Source organism: Thunnus albacares, chromosome 11 (assembly GCF_914725855.1).
Source record: "Thunnus albacares chromosome 11, fThuAlb1.1, whole genome shotgun sequence".
Taxonomy (NCBI): domain Eukaryota; kingdom Metazoa; phylum Chordata; class Actinopteri; order Scombriformes; family Scombridae; genus Thunnus; species Thunnus albacares.
Window position 1 is genome coordinate 29,936,303 of NC_058116.1, and position 12,862 is coordinate 29,949,164.

At 42.3% G+C, this 12,862-nt stretch overlaps 1 long non-coding RNA gene across 1 annotated transcript; it reads right to left on the minus strand.

The window, feature by feature from the left end:
- Nucleotides 1-1,004: 1,004 nt before the first annotated feature.
- Nucleotides 1,005-4,188, minus strand: LOC122992454. Its single transcript, XR_006406053.1, has 3 exons — nt 4,161-4,188; nt 3,844-4,022; nt 1,005-2,789 (listed from the first exon to the last, which is right to left on the minus strand). It is a non-coding gene; the product is annotated as an uncharacterized LOC122992454 (long non-coding RNA).
- Nucleotides 4,189-12,862: the final 8,674 nt, after the last annotated feature.

Here is a 12,862-nt window from a genome sequence, read left to right on the forward strand (position 1 = left end):
AAAGTAAAATGAAACCTGAATAAACTGTTAATTGATAGGTAGTATCTGTCTTAACCAAACCTCAGCCTTTAATACTTAAACTGACAATAAAACAATCAGAGCACCAGTGAGTAGTCTAATAAACACATAATCTACATCACCATAAACATCTTACTGGTTGTAATGGTGGAGGGAACTGGATCAGCTGAGTGTGAGACATGTCAGGTTATGATGACATGTGCACCTGTATTATTACCTGATGATATGAAGAACTGTAGTTCTATCAGTTCATTTAAGACCAAATTAAAAAAATCAACTATAGATGAATCAGCTGTGTGACCACTGAGTCTAGTTTACATTATTCATTTTTAATTGACATTGTGGGTGTATGTGATGTTGTGTGTAGCTTTGTTTTTTGTATGGTGTGTTCTTTGTGGGGTTTTGTGGGGTTTTTTTGTTTGTTGTGATTATAATGGACTACACATGCAAATTAGCTTCAAGCTAACTCTGGTGCAGTGCATCATTTATGTTTAATACTGCACACTGTCCTGTTCAATCAATCAAATCAAAAGTCAGAGAAAAGTATGAATATGATTGGACATTACTGGTCAGCTGGTAGCTGATCAGCTGATTAATGGGCTACGCTACAGTTTGTATTATAATGTCTTATCATTTCTGTAGAGATCCGGCGATGAATCGATTAGTCAATCAACAGAAAATGAATCTGCAACTATTTTGATAAATAAATAATCGTTTTAATCATTTTTCAAGTAAAAATATTAAATATTTTCTGGTTCCAGCTTCTCAAATGTGAAGCTTTGCTGTTTTTTGTTTGTCATATATAACAGTGAATTGAATATCTGAAGGTTTTGGATTATTAGTCACATAAAACAAGCAAAAGTAATTATAAATACAGTTTTTTCAGTATCTTTTAACCTTTGTCCATCCTGGGAGATGGATTCCTCCTCTGCTGCTCTTCCTGAGGTTTTTTACGTTTTTTCCCGTTAAATGTTTTTTTTTTTTTTCTGGGAAGTTTTTCCTTATTTGAATGGAGGGTCTAAGGACAGAGGAGGTTGTATTGCTGTACACACTGTAAAGCCTCTTGAGGCGAATTTGTGATTTGTGATATTCAGCTAAATAAATAAAAATGTACTTGACTGACTTGATATTGGATACATGGACTAAACAATTAATCAAGAAGATAATTGTCAAATTAACCAATAATGAAAATATTTTTTAATTGCAGTCTTGAATGTCTGTGCATGAAAACAGAGCGTCCGCTGGCGCGCCAACACCGTCTACACAAAGACTTTAAAAAATTAAAAAAAAAACAAATACCAAATTTAGCGTCCCTATAATGCACTTAATTAATGTAATTACTTGATTTTCTGTTCTTTTAAAAAGCCATTAACCTAATTTGCATCAGTGTTTTAATTTGAATCATGGGGTGTTCTTGAACCAGAGGATCACTACATGAAGAGAGATTGATTAAATGATATAATACAGAACAGTTTAATTATGACTGATTGGATGCATATGAGGCTCACAGCGAACAGCCACGTTCAAAATATCCAGACAAGAAAAAAAAAAAAAAAAAAAAACACGGCTGGAGGGGAGAGAAACATCTGGGGCTGAAGTTTTAGACGCTGCTGATGACACCTTGACCTCGAACATATATAATAAACTGCACATACATACAGCATATATATACATATAAACATATAAACTCTACACCACCAACTCTAACGCACACAGGATTAAATGTGGGGGCCCCCTCCTCCTCCTCTTTGTTCAGGGGGGGACTGTGTGAATTCTATGTAGACCTCCAACAGGGAGGATGATCCGCAAGACCCTCCACATAGCCGAGCCGGCCCCCGGACCACCAGCCTGACAGGTGGCTCTATTATCCTGGACTGGCTGAATGTGAAGTGCTGCTGGGTCCGTTTTTCTGCTTGTCCGCAGGGCCTCGTAAGCCTCTAACCTGACTCTCTGACCCTTAGTGACCTTTGTGGTCCTGCTGCAAAAAAAAGAAAAAAAATCTATGTATGGAATGAGTGGATAATAATGCAAAAAGAAGGAGGAAGGAGAAGTAGAAATGACACAGTATCTGTCTTATTTAATCATTTGGTTGATGTACAATCAGGCGTCTTTCTTCCATCAACAGGTTTTGGAAGGATACAGGGAACAGTAAAGGTGGATGGGTTTAGGAAAAAAAAAAAAAAGAAAAAGAATAATGGAAATAACAGCAGCTAGCAGGGAGAGATGGCAGGGAGGTGGAGGAAAAGCACCAAAAAAAAAAAAAAAAAAACGACAGGAAATATGGACGATTGGCAGCTACTGCTGAGATAAGAGGGCGGCGAGGTAAAAAGGAGGAATACAGAAAGGAAATGGTTGTGGCGAGAGATGGAGATGGGGTGGTGGGTTTCCATGGTGACCGAATTGCCTTCATGTTTTTCTTGGCCATATTTTGTGTGTGTGTATGTGTGTATGTGCGTATTCCACTATGTGAATTTACGTATTTTTTATAAGTTAATATAGATTTTTTTTTTTCTTTCAGGTGCAAAGCGGATGCATACTGTGGGACGGTATTGATACAACATGTTGGTTGTCATATCTCATCTATTGAATGCTCTTCACTCTCCTCTCTAAGCTTGTATGTGTATGTGTGTGTGTGTGTGTGTGTGTGTGTTGGTGTATGTGTGTGGGCGTGGTGCCAATCAGACGCTGGCGCCTTTCACGCTGGCAGGCTTGCCCAGGTCAGGCGTATCCCCAAGACCCCATACACAGTATTACCACCAGCCGCGGGCAACCTGCACACACACACACACACACACACACACACACACACACACACACATGCACACACATGCACACATACACACACACAGTGAATAATTAGCTCTGCATCTCAGCACAGGGTCAGACCATGCAAACGAAAAAAAAAAAAGAAAACAAAAACACTACTGCCCCCCCCCGCCCCCTCCTCTTCCCCCCCTCGGGTGATTTGTGTGAATCCAGCAGACTACACAGAACGGAGAACACACACCAGCAGGGTCAGACACTTGAATCTGGCTACGAGTCAAAACGGACAGAGGCTGATGCACTTGTTTGATTTCAAATGATAACAAGCGAAATGCAAAACTAATCTAAACCCGAGACTGCAGGGTGAGAGCGGAGGCTTCTGGGTAATTGGCGTCCCTCTCTGCTGTTCGTAAAAAAAAAAAACTGCCTGTTTATGAATATGTTTATCAAGACTGTGGAGATAATGGTGTTTTTTTCCTGCCGAGGAACATCTTTGCTTTCTTATCTCTTCCTTTTTTAACTCACCGATCTATTATCATTTATGAAGCTGTCGAGCTGTTATCGTCCTTTCATCTGCCACCTTACGTATTAAAAGAAGGTCTCAGAGGTAAACGTAGGAGACAAAAGGATGATACGGGTTCAACAAGAGTTGGCTCGGCCGTAAGAGGGGGAATTTCCATCGACGGTGCCTGAAGCAAGAGAAGTGTTTGGGGTTGATCTTGTGTCAAAGTTATGGAAATAACTCACCCACACTGCCCTCATAGTACCCGCCCCTGTTTGACTGCTGCTGCAAAGACTGACTGAAGTTCTTTGACAAACAATGACAATTGTTAAGATGGTGTTTTACCATCACCTGATGCATATAATGAGCACTCAAACTGAGATATTATCTGATGTTTGCGCGGTGTGTTTGAGTGCTTCATGCGGCCCCCATTTGATTGTAATGCTTTACATCATGTTCTCACTTGAGTGTTTGTGTACGTCCTTAAATAAACAACATTTATCCTGAATAAATTCAGGGATTGTGCAACATTCTGCAGACAAACTTGCTTGTGCACTTACGTTGCTTGATGTCCTCTGTTAAAGAAGCACTCTGTTGTTTTTTGCAGATGAAGATCAGTTTACTCATCACAGGGAGAACCACTCACACGGTTGTATTATGTCTTCTTCGGCTGTTGAGAAGCTTTGTCACATTTGAGGAAATAACCCTGGTGATGTCATCGGTGTTATCTCAGCTTGGGCTTTAAAGGGGACATATTATGCACATATTCTATATTTTTAATCTGGAATATCTTTTCATGATTTACAGTTCAAAAAACTCCTTATTTAACTTATTTAACATAGATATCCAACATCATAACAGGCTGAAAACTTCTCACCTTGCTGTGATGATGTAGAAGTGTACTCATGGGTGTGTCAGTACACCGTGACATCACTGTTGGGTTTGTTTACATTTGCAACCAACTTTTTAATAAGAGAGAGAGAGAAGAGATTCAACCATTAAGTTACTCTTTAATCAGTATTAACTGATATCAGACTGATGCATGAGCGTGTGGATGCTACGTAGATTAGCAGGAGAAGTAGCGTACTTTTTAAGAAGCTGTTTTAGTATGAATGAACTGGCTGCTAGAGAAGAGCCAAAAATGAGTCTGAGCAGCAAAACTCTGAGAAATCCAACTGTTATGATCTTGAAAAAGTCATGAAACGTGTCTGCGCTCGCTCTGCTGAAACAAAACGTGAACGTACAGCACACATGTCCGGAGGAGAACTTACAGTAAGTTACATGATTGCAGCATTTGCACTGTAGTGGAGCCCAGAAGAACACAGCAATCAGAACAAATTACACAGTCCTTCCACTCATGCAAAAGAATATGAGAAGAAACAAGCAATCTAAATTCAATTTGTGTTTGCCGCAGGCAGATTATTCCAAGGAGCTGATCGAGTCTACATACAAATAGCTCGGTGCGAAACCATCATGAATGCTAATCATTCATTTTCTACCACAGTCCGCCCTTTGCATATATACACGATTAAAGAGAAATCACGTGAGGTCAATAAGGTGCAGCGTCATCCCTGTTTACTCAGATGATCTTATGCAGCAAGAGAACTAATATCTTTGAGCTGTCGGTAAACACAAACAGGTGCTGAGCGTCTGCTCGCAGTGACTCAGCCGTATGCTGTAGGCTGAGACTTCACAGAGTCGTGTTTACGCTAATTTAGGGGTAAACACTGCAGCAGAAGTCTTCGTCTGGAGGCAGCTCTCTGTTATGTCTGGAGGGGTGGTGGTGGTGGTGGTGGGGGGGGGGGGGGGTTGTTCTGCACATACAGAAGCTGCAGTTTAACTGCAGCAGGCTGCTGGTGAAAATGCCGAGGCGTTGGGAGCTCAGCACTGTTTGATGAGCTCACTAAAAAAAAAAAAAAAACCAGTGGAAAAGCGCGCTGTGTCCCCTCACTGTCGCCCATTGATTGAATTAACAGTTGGCGAGCGACCCATCGATCGAGCAAGTAGTGCAGAGGCAGCCCCGCTCTGGCCTCCATTAATATCACCCTCCGCACAGCACCGCTGCTGTTCGCTTAACAACAGGCATTCATCCTAATGTACCTATAATGCACTGATGCACTGCCCTGGGGGAGGGTCACTCTGATTGGCAGGGATGCCAAGGTCCCACTCCCTTCCCTGTCCATTTGTGTCGCCGTGGGAAGCGGAGATGGAAGAAGGGGGGGAGAGCGGGGAGTGAAAATAAACCCAAAAAAAAACGAGGGGTGGTGAAAGAGCGAGAGAGGGCGAGATGTGGAGGAAGACAAATGGCGTGGCGGCGTGATGGCAGGCAGGCAGGAATAGAGAGATGGAGAGCGAGGGGTAGAGGGAGGCCGAGTGCGGAAAGACGGAGCGGAGCGAGGGAGGCGAAAATGGAAATTTTTGAATATAAACCGAGGGGACAAGAAAAGTAATGATGGAGTAATGGATGCTAAGAAAATATTTGAGTCTGCATCCACACACTGGGAGAGCGAGGGAGTCAAGTAGGGCAGCAAAAATAAGGATTGTTTTTCAAAGGGACAGCGTTTTTATTAGCATTTCTATCTTTTATTTAGTTACGGGGACAGTAGAGAGACACAAGAGAGCAAACCGTGGCGAGATTTGATCTTAGACCAGCGGAGGCACAAATGTGATTCCTTAAAACTTCATCCAGGATCTCTGGAGTTTTAACTTTATATAACTTTGTTTTGTTTTTTTTTGGTTTGGAAAAGTTTTCAATTGATTTACAAAAGCAGGTTGAGATGACGAGTCTTTTAGCTAAAAATTTCCGCGCTTTAGGGAGACGTATGTTGTTATTCTCACCTCTCGATATCAGCTTTAATTTGACATATTGGAGCTTTGGCGATGTGAAAGAGAGGTGGGTGGTGACTGAGGAAATATGGTTTGTCATGGGTGTGGGCGGAGGTTAAAAAGGCGATATGAATGAGGGGTTAAAGAGGGTTGGAGGGGGGAGGTACGAGGTCACGAGGGGCCGCCGAGGCGATGGTTTACTTTGCACAATTCCAGAGGATTAGGGGCTCCATATGTACGGGTAATGCATGCAGGGGCCTAATTATTCAACGTCTGGTGGTGGATTGATGACACGCCGAGATCACACACACACACACATCACCGGCACCACCACCTCTGGAGAGGAGAAAACAAGGGGGTGCGGAGGAGTAAAAGCCCGGGGAGGTGACTGGAGAGGAGGAGGAGGAGGAGGAGGAGGAGGAGGAGGAGGAAAAAAATGAAGATGAATAATTAAGATTTAAAGTGGATTCGAAACAGAGAACATGAGGTTGAAAATGAAAATAAGTGTCACCCCGGGAAGGAGGAGGAAGAGGAAACGCGGCAGCTGTGGAGAAGGAGAATAAAAAAAAAATGGAGGGAGAGGTGGAGGAGGAGATGCTGGCTTTTGATTATGTAAAGCACAGCCAGGTGTGGAGAGTGTTGAGAGGCCGTCATCCTCACATCAAGGATTTTCTCTCTCTCTCTCTCTCTCTCTCTCTCACACACACACATCTAGACACATATATTAAAGCTTAGTATGGCAGACAAATAAATAAAAATGCATGTGTATTCTGTGCCTTCTGGTTCTGTGTGTGTGCGTGTGTGTGTGTGTGTGTGTGCTGCTATGGCGAGTAATGGCTGACTGCATGAATAACTGACAGGGTGTAAACTAGAATATTGACTTGATAATGAGAAACCTGTGAAAAAATCTCTCTCTGTGTGTGTGTCTCAAGTTTTCGGATTCAGAAAACCTTCCCTCTGGTCTATCAAACAGTAAAAAGTAAAAACACACAGCTCATTGGTTGTTTCTTTTCTTCTTCTTCTTCCTCTTTTGAGACCGGCTTATCTCACCCTTGCAAAAAGATGTTAAAGGATCATTCTGGTTTATTACAATTTGGGGCTAATTAAGTGATTGCTGAGATCTGGAAACAGATCATGATCTCTCCCTCCTTACATTTTCATCTTTCAGCCACTGCCGACTGTGTGACTGAAATTATGAATATCCAGCACCTTGATATCATTACTTTATAACACACCAGATCCCCCCCAAAAAAGCAGTTTATATAGAACCTGAACCACTTTTTTTAAAACAGGAAGTGAGTGATCAGTGGACATGGATGTATTATAAGAGCTGGATACCGGATTAAAAATGGCGCCCATTCAGTCCTATAGGAATTGCTCGCCTGGCGCATACGCCAAAAAAAGTTTCTAGCTTCCGTTTTGTGCGGCCCGCCGAATATGCGCAGTAGTGTTTCCCCCGCTGGCCCCGCCCACAACTTCCCGCTCAGCCCGTAGACTTTACATTGTGATGATGTCACAGATTTTTAAATCGCTTTTCTCGGCTCGAGGAAAGTTTTACAAACATAAAACCTCCATGGATCAAAAGTTCATAACAGAAAGAGTCATAATTGACGTTTGCAGTTTTACAGGCGTCTCTTTTACAATGGTGGTCTATGGGGGAAAATGCTTTTTGGGCCACAGGGGGATTTTTCGCTGCAATACCGCGAGTGGCCACTGGGAAAAAATGGCTGCAAGGCTGCGTCCTATCCAGCTCTTATTATACATCCATGTCAATGGACAGGAAAATGTACGTTATTTGGACAACTATGGCAAGCACCGTGGGTCAAAGAGAGAGAGTGCTGGGCTGTGGTGATTTTGGCATAGTGGCCGCAGGTGGAATTGCAGGTCATGTGACGCACACTGACACAAAGAGCTCTATCAGTAAATGGTTTACTTTAATGCCATTTATGTGTGTGGAGAGTCATCAATAAGTCAGCCAGAGCAGGATTTAAGTCTGACATCACACATAATAGAGACATTATTATTATTATTATTATTATTATTATTATTATTATTATTATTATTATTATTATTATTTCCAACAGGAAGTGGCTGCTCGCTCTCAGGCAGTAACACAAGTAATAAAACAGACAGAGCCTTGAGGCATCAGGTTTTCCATCCAGTTCAACTAAATTAATCTTTTACCCCAAATATGCTGATCCCCTGTAACACCTGCCCAAATGGGATTGATGGTGGAGGTTATGACGGCATCGACAGTTTCACTGGTAGAGAACAATGGAGAAAAAGTTAATTTGTGCATCTCTGGATTTCCAGTTATACTGTATAACTCTACTCTGGGATCCCGCTGGGAGTTGTGTAAGAATATCAAACATGGCAGTAGTTCAGAGACAGTATCAGAGAGAGAGAGAGAGAAAGAGGGGAAAATGAATAATGTGATTGTTTACATTCCGATGTAGTCGGTCGCATCCTGGTTAGCTGCTTTGTAGGATTATGTGCTGAGTATCGTTCCGCTTCACGCACCACCTCAAGCAAACCGGCATACTGTGCATCCGCTACAGGCTCCAAATCACGTAAGCATGAAAGTCTTTTTGGGCAACTGTCATTAGGATGAAAAGTTTGGATTGTCCACCATCTTGGAACGTGGAATTCAGCTCTCTTAAAGGGGAGTAACAGGCATATTTCCACATCTGGGGCTCTACTGCAATATATTTACAGTTCAAAACACTCCTGTCTCTTTTAAGGCCTCCCTTCTGATGAGCCGCTCTGTTCTGATTGGTCGGCTTCAGGAAGCTTCCACCAGCTCTGGAGGCTAAATAAACAAACTACAGTCATCAAATTTCACTTCTTTTTCTTGTCCTCTACTCAAATTGGAAACTTCTCACATACATCCGTACATGTTGGAGCCCGAATCACATCCCGAATAACACATGGTAACACCTTAGCAACAAAGACTACGCAACGGACGGCTGTTTGCGGGCGTGAGTGAACAATCTGATGTCATCACAAGGAGGAAGTAGAGGGAGCTTTCAGAGCAAACTGAAGCCCTGGATTTTGACTTTCAGGGAGTATTTTGATACGTCCCATTAATCCGTCCATGTTTGCCTTCATTTTCTCTTCCAGATAAGTTTGGCTGACCTGGACAGACCTTTACAACTTATCTGATTGTCTAAATGACCATTTTTCCTGATCTATTTGCAGACTTTTTAGCATTATCACTGTGTTCCCAGCTCTCAGTAACAGACTTGAGTGAGTAAAATGTTATTATTACCAAAAGAATGGCCTCAACTGTAAAAAAATAAGACCTAAGTGGTAATAAACTGGAATTACCCTTTCATAGACGTGATTTCCTTTCTAACCCCTCTCCCACACAATACAACGATATCCTAGCATCACATACACATATATGTTAACTACACACACACACACACACACACACACACACACACAGACATATGACTCCTGTCTTGGTTTTGACAAAAAGCTTCACAGGTGATCCAAGACAAAAGGACACAAGAGTGTTTGTGTGCAGACCTACCTCACACTCACACTCTGGGTGTGTGTGTGTGTGTGTGTGTGTGTGTTGGGAGAGATGTGTCACACACACACACACACACACATGGATCAAGTGTGTGTGGGAGATGTGTCCTGTGCAGCGCGGCTGATCGTTTTTCAGCCCTAAGGAGTCTGGGAACAGCAGTAGATAGTGTTTTGGGAAAGCACCCATTGGGAAGGATAATAGGGAAGTATGGAAGTGTGCTAATGCTATGTGTATTTATTGTGAGACCTATAAGTCAATTGTAGTCAATGAATGTCATGTGAGCTGAGGGAGAAGCGTCGAGAGTAACGACCCTGACTCCCTAATTGACATGTGTATGTGTGTCTCAGCACACACACACACACACACACATACACACACAAATGCATATTCACAGATGCTGAAATTTAAAGCCTATGGAGGGTTGGGTGGGGGGGGTGTGCAACACACACACACTCACATGCACACACACACACAACTGATCAGAAAGCGTTTTTTGTGCGTGACACACACACACGCACACGCACATGCACACGCTCGCAGACTGCACTCAGCAAAATAAAAATCTCATTATGCTCATGAACCTGAAGGTATGAGAGCAGTCTCTCATCTCAACCCATGGCCCGGAATATTAAAAGGCTTTCTGCTTCTCTCCAACTCCCCGGCTCCCCTCTCTCTCTCTCTCTCTTTCCATCTCTCTCTCTCTCTCTCTCTCTCTCTCTCTCTCCCCCTCTGCATACATATGACTGCATCTACTCGCTCGCCTTTGGGATCAAACGCACTCACGGTACCCCAGGGGCCCGGGCTGGAAATGAATTGCAATTACAGCCCTCTTTTTCTCACAGTCTTTTCTTATTATTTCATTGGTGTCTTCTCTTTTCTCTTTTTATTCTCCCTCTCGACTCCTGCTGGATCTTTGTGTGTGCCGCTATATATATATATATATATATATATATGTGTGTGTGTGTGTGTGTGTACGTGCGTGTGCGTGTGTGTGCATATTGACCAGGTCGACATATGGTATGTAGGAGGCAGCTGTGGAGGAGGCACAGTCTCTCTGAGTCTCTCTCTATCTATCTATCTATCTATCTATCTATAAGCCCTTTTAGATATCCACTTCATTATGTAAATGTTACAGCAATTCTGAGTAAGTGCAGAGTCACTTTTTCAAAGTCTCAACTTTAATCTTACTGGGTTGGACTGAGTCTGCATTAAACGCTGTCACATTCATGTAAAGAGTTTAAACACACAGATAGAGTTTAAACACACGTCTTGTTTAACTTTCTTAAGAGCGCCGTAATAAATGAATCACTTCATTATTGCACCTTTCATGCAAATGTGAACAGTAAAACAATTTGAGACTAATGAACATAAGAAAAAGATTATTATATATATATATACACACACACAGCGCCAGACAAAAGTTTTGGGACACACTTTCTAAGAAGAGATAACAGTAAAAATTAAATATGAGTTTCAACTTATCAAGAAACTGCAAGATAAACATTCAGCTTCCTTCATATCATTACTTTATAACTCACCAGGTGCCAAAAACACACTGCTGCTGTTTGTGTAACAGTCTTGTAATAAAGCCATTTATTCTGTCTATTTATCTATATTCTGAGATAACAGTGTGTGTGTGTGTGTTATTGACTCCAGTCAGCAATCGTTAGAAGGAATTTACAAGCCGATATAAACATAAATCAATGACGTTTCCGGGGAAGCATCATGTAACCTGCATCACTTTGAAGCTACTTACCATGATGTCTGCTAAAAAAGGCAGATTTATGTCAGCTTTTAGCGAGTAGATACTCGTTTTTATTTCTGCAAAACTAAAAGGGTAAAGTGGGTTTATCCTCCACTACACTTCTGTCAGTTTGTGTTTGATCACGCGTGTGTGTTTTCTTTCTTTCCGTGCACACACACATCTTACATAATTAACCCTTCTCATCCTCCTCTTCATTGTGTGTCGATGACTAAAACACGTATGACAGCATGGCAGATATTTCACCTTTGGCTTGTGCTTAAATAAATGTGTGAATGAGAGTTTTTTTTTTTGTTTTTTTTTTTGGAGTATGATATCAGTGTTGAGGCAGCAAGGCGAGGTTGGGCGTTTACCAAGAATGTATGAAGAGATAGTTTGGGTTGGGGAGGAGGCCCGTATTGATCCTAAATGACGACAGTCGGGCTCTCTGATCTCAGTTGGACCCCTGGCCCCCCCGTGGAGCAATCTGCAGCCGTGGCCGGTCCCCATGGCAACCAGTGTGTGTGTGTGTGTGTGTGTGTGTGTGTGTGTGTGTGTGTGTGTGGGGGGGGGGGGACATCTCTCTGGAGTTATCGTTACACTCCTCCTCTACCTACCTTCATCTGCTGCTCTTTTCCTCTCTCTCTCTCTCTCTCTACCTCGTCTTGTTTTCTGTCCTTGAAAGACCCGGTTACCGTCTGCTCCTGTGTGTAGTTTCTATCTTTGTGAGGATATATATTTGAGAAAAATGTGTGAGAGAGAGAGAGTGTGAGGACATTAGTGGGAAATGAGGACATTTTGGCCAGTCATCACTTCTTCAAAAGGATTTAGACTCGGGAGGTGGGGGGGTCAAGCGCCCTCAGAGTCGTCACTGTAGATGAATCTGGCGGCTGATTTATGTGTCGTGCTCTCAAGCGCGAGCTGATGGCGTTACAGTGATGGAAGCAGAAATGTTTGGGTCGATGGTGGTGGAAGGTTTACAGTCTAAAAACACAAAGTTTGAAATCAGTTCATCACACCCGCTTTGGGAAGAAATGATTTAGCGTTTTTGTTTCCGACTGATTAAAACCCAGCAGGGATTATTTGCCAGCTTTTGATTTAAAATGATCAAAACCTTCGTGATTTCTTTCACTTCAATCAGAAGAAACGCACCATTTCATAAAAATCACAAACACATGGTCGTGTAAAAAGTGGAATTTTTGGGCCGAGACACGTGGCGCTACTAAGCTAACAGAGATATCAGCGGGGCGGCGGCTCAACATTTGCAGGCAGATCGGTACGTATTTAACGGGAAACATGAGGATTTAATGAAGATTTACAAACATAAAATACATTCTTGAGGCAGAGACTTTTTCCTACTTTAGACTGATAACAGCACAGATCAGACAAGACGTCTCGCTGTCTGTTAAAACTTGGCTAAATTTAATTGAAATCGTTGTGTTTTTTTAGATTGTAACATCTTATTTATATACGT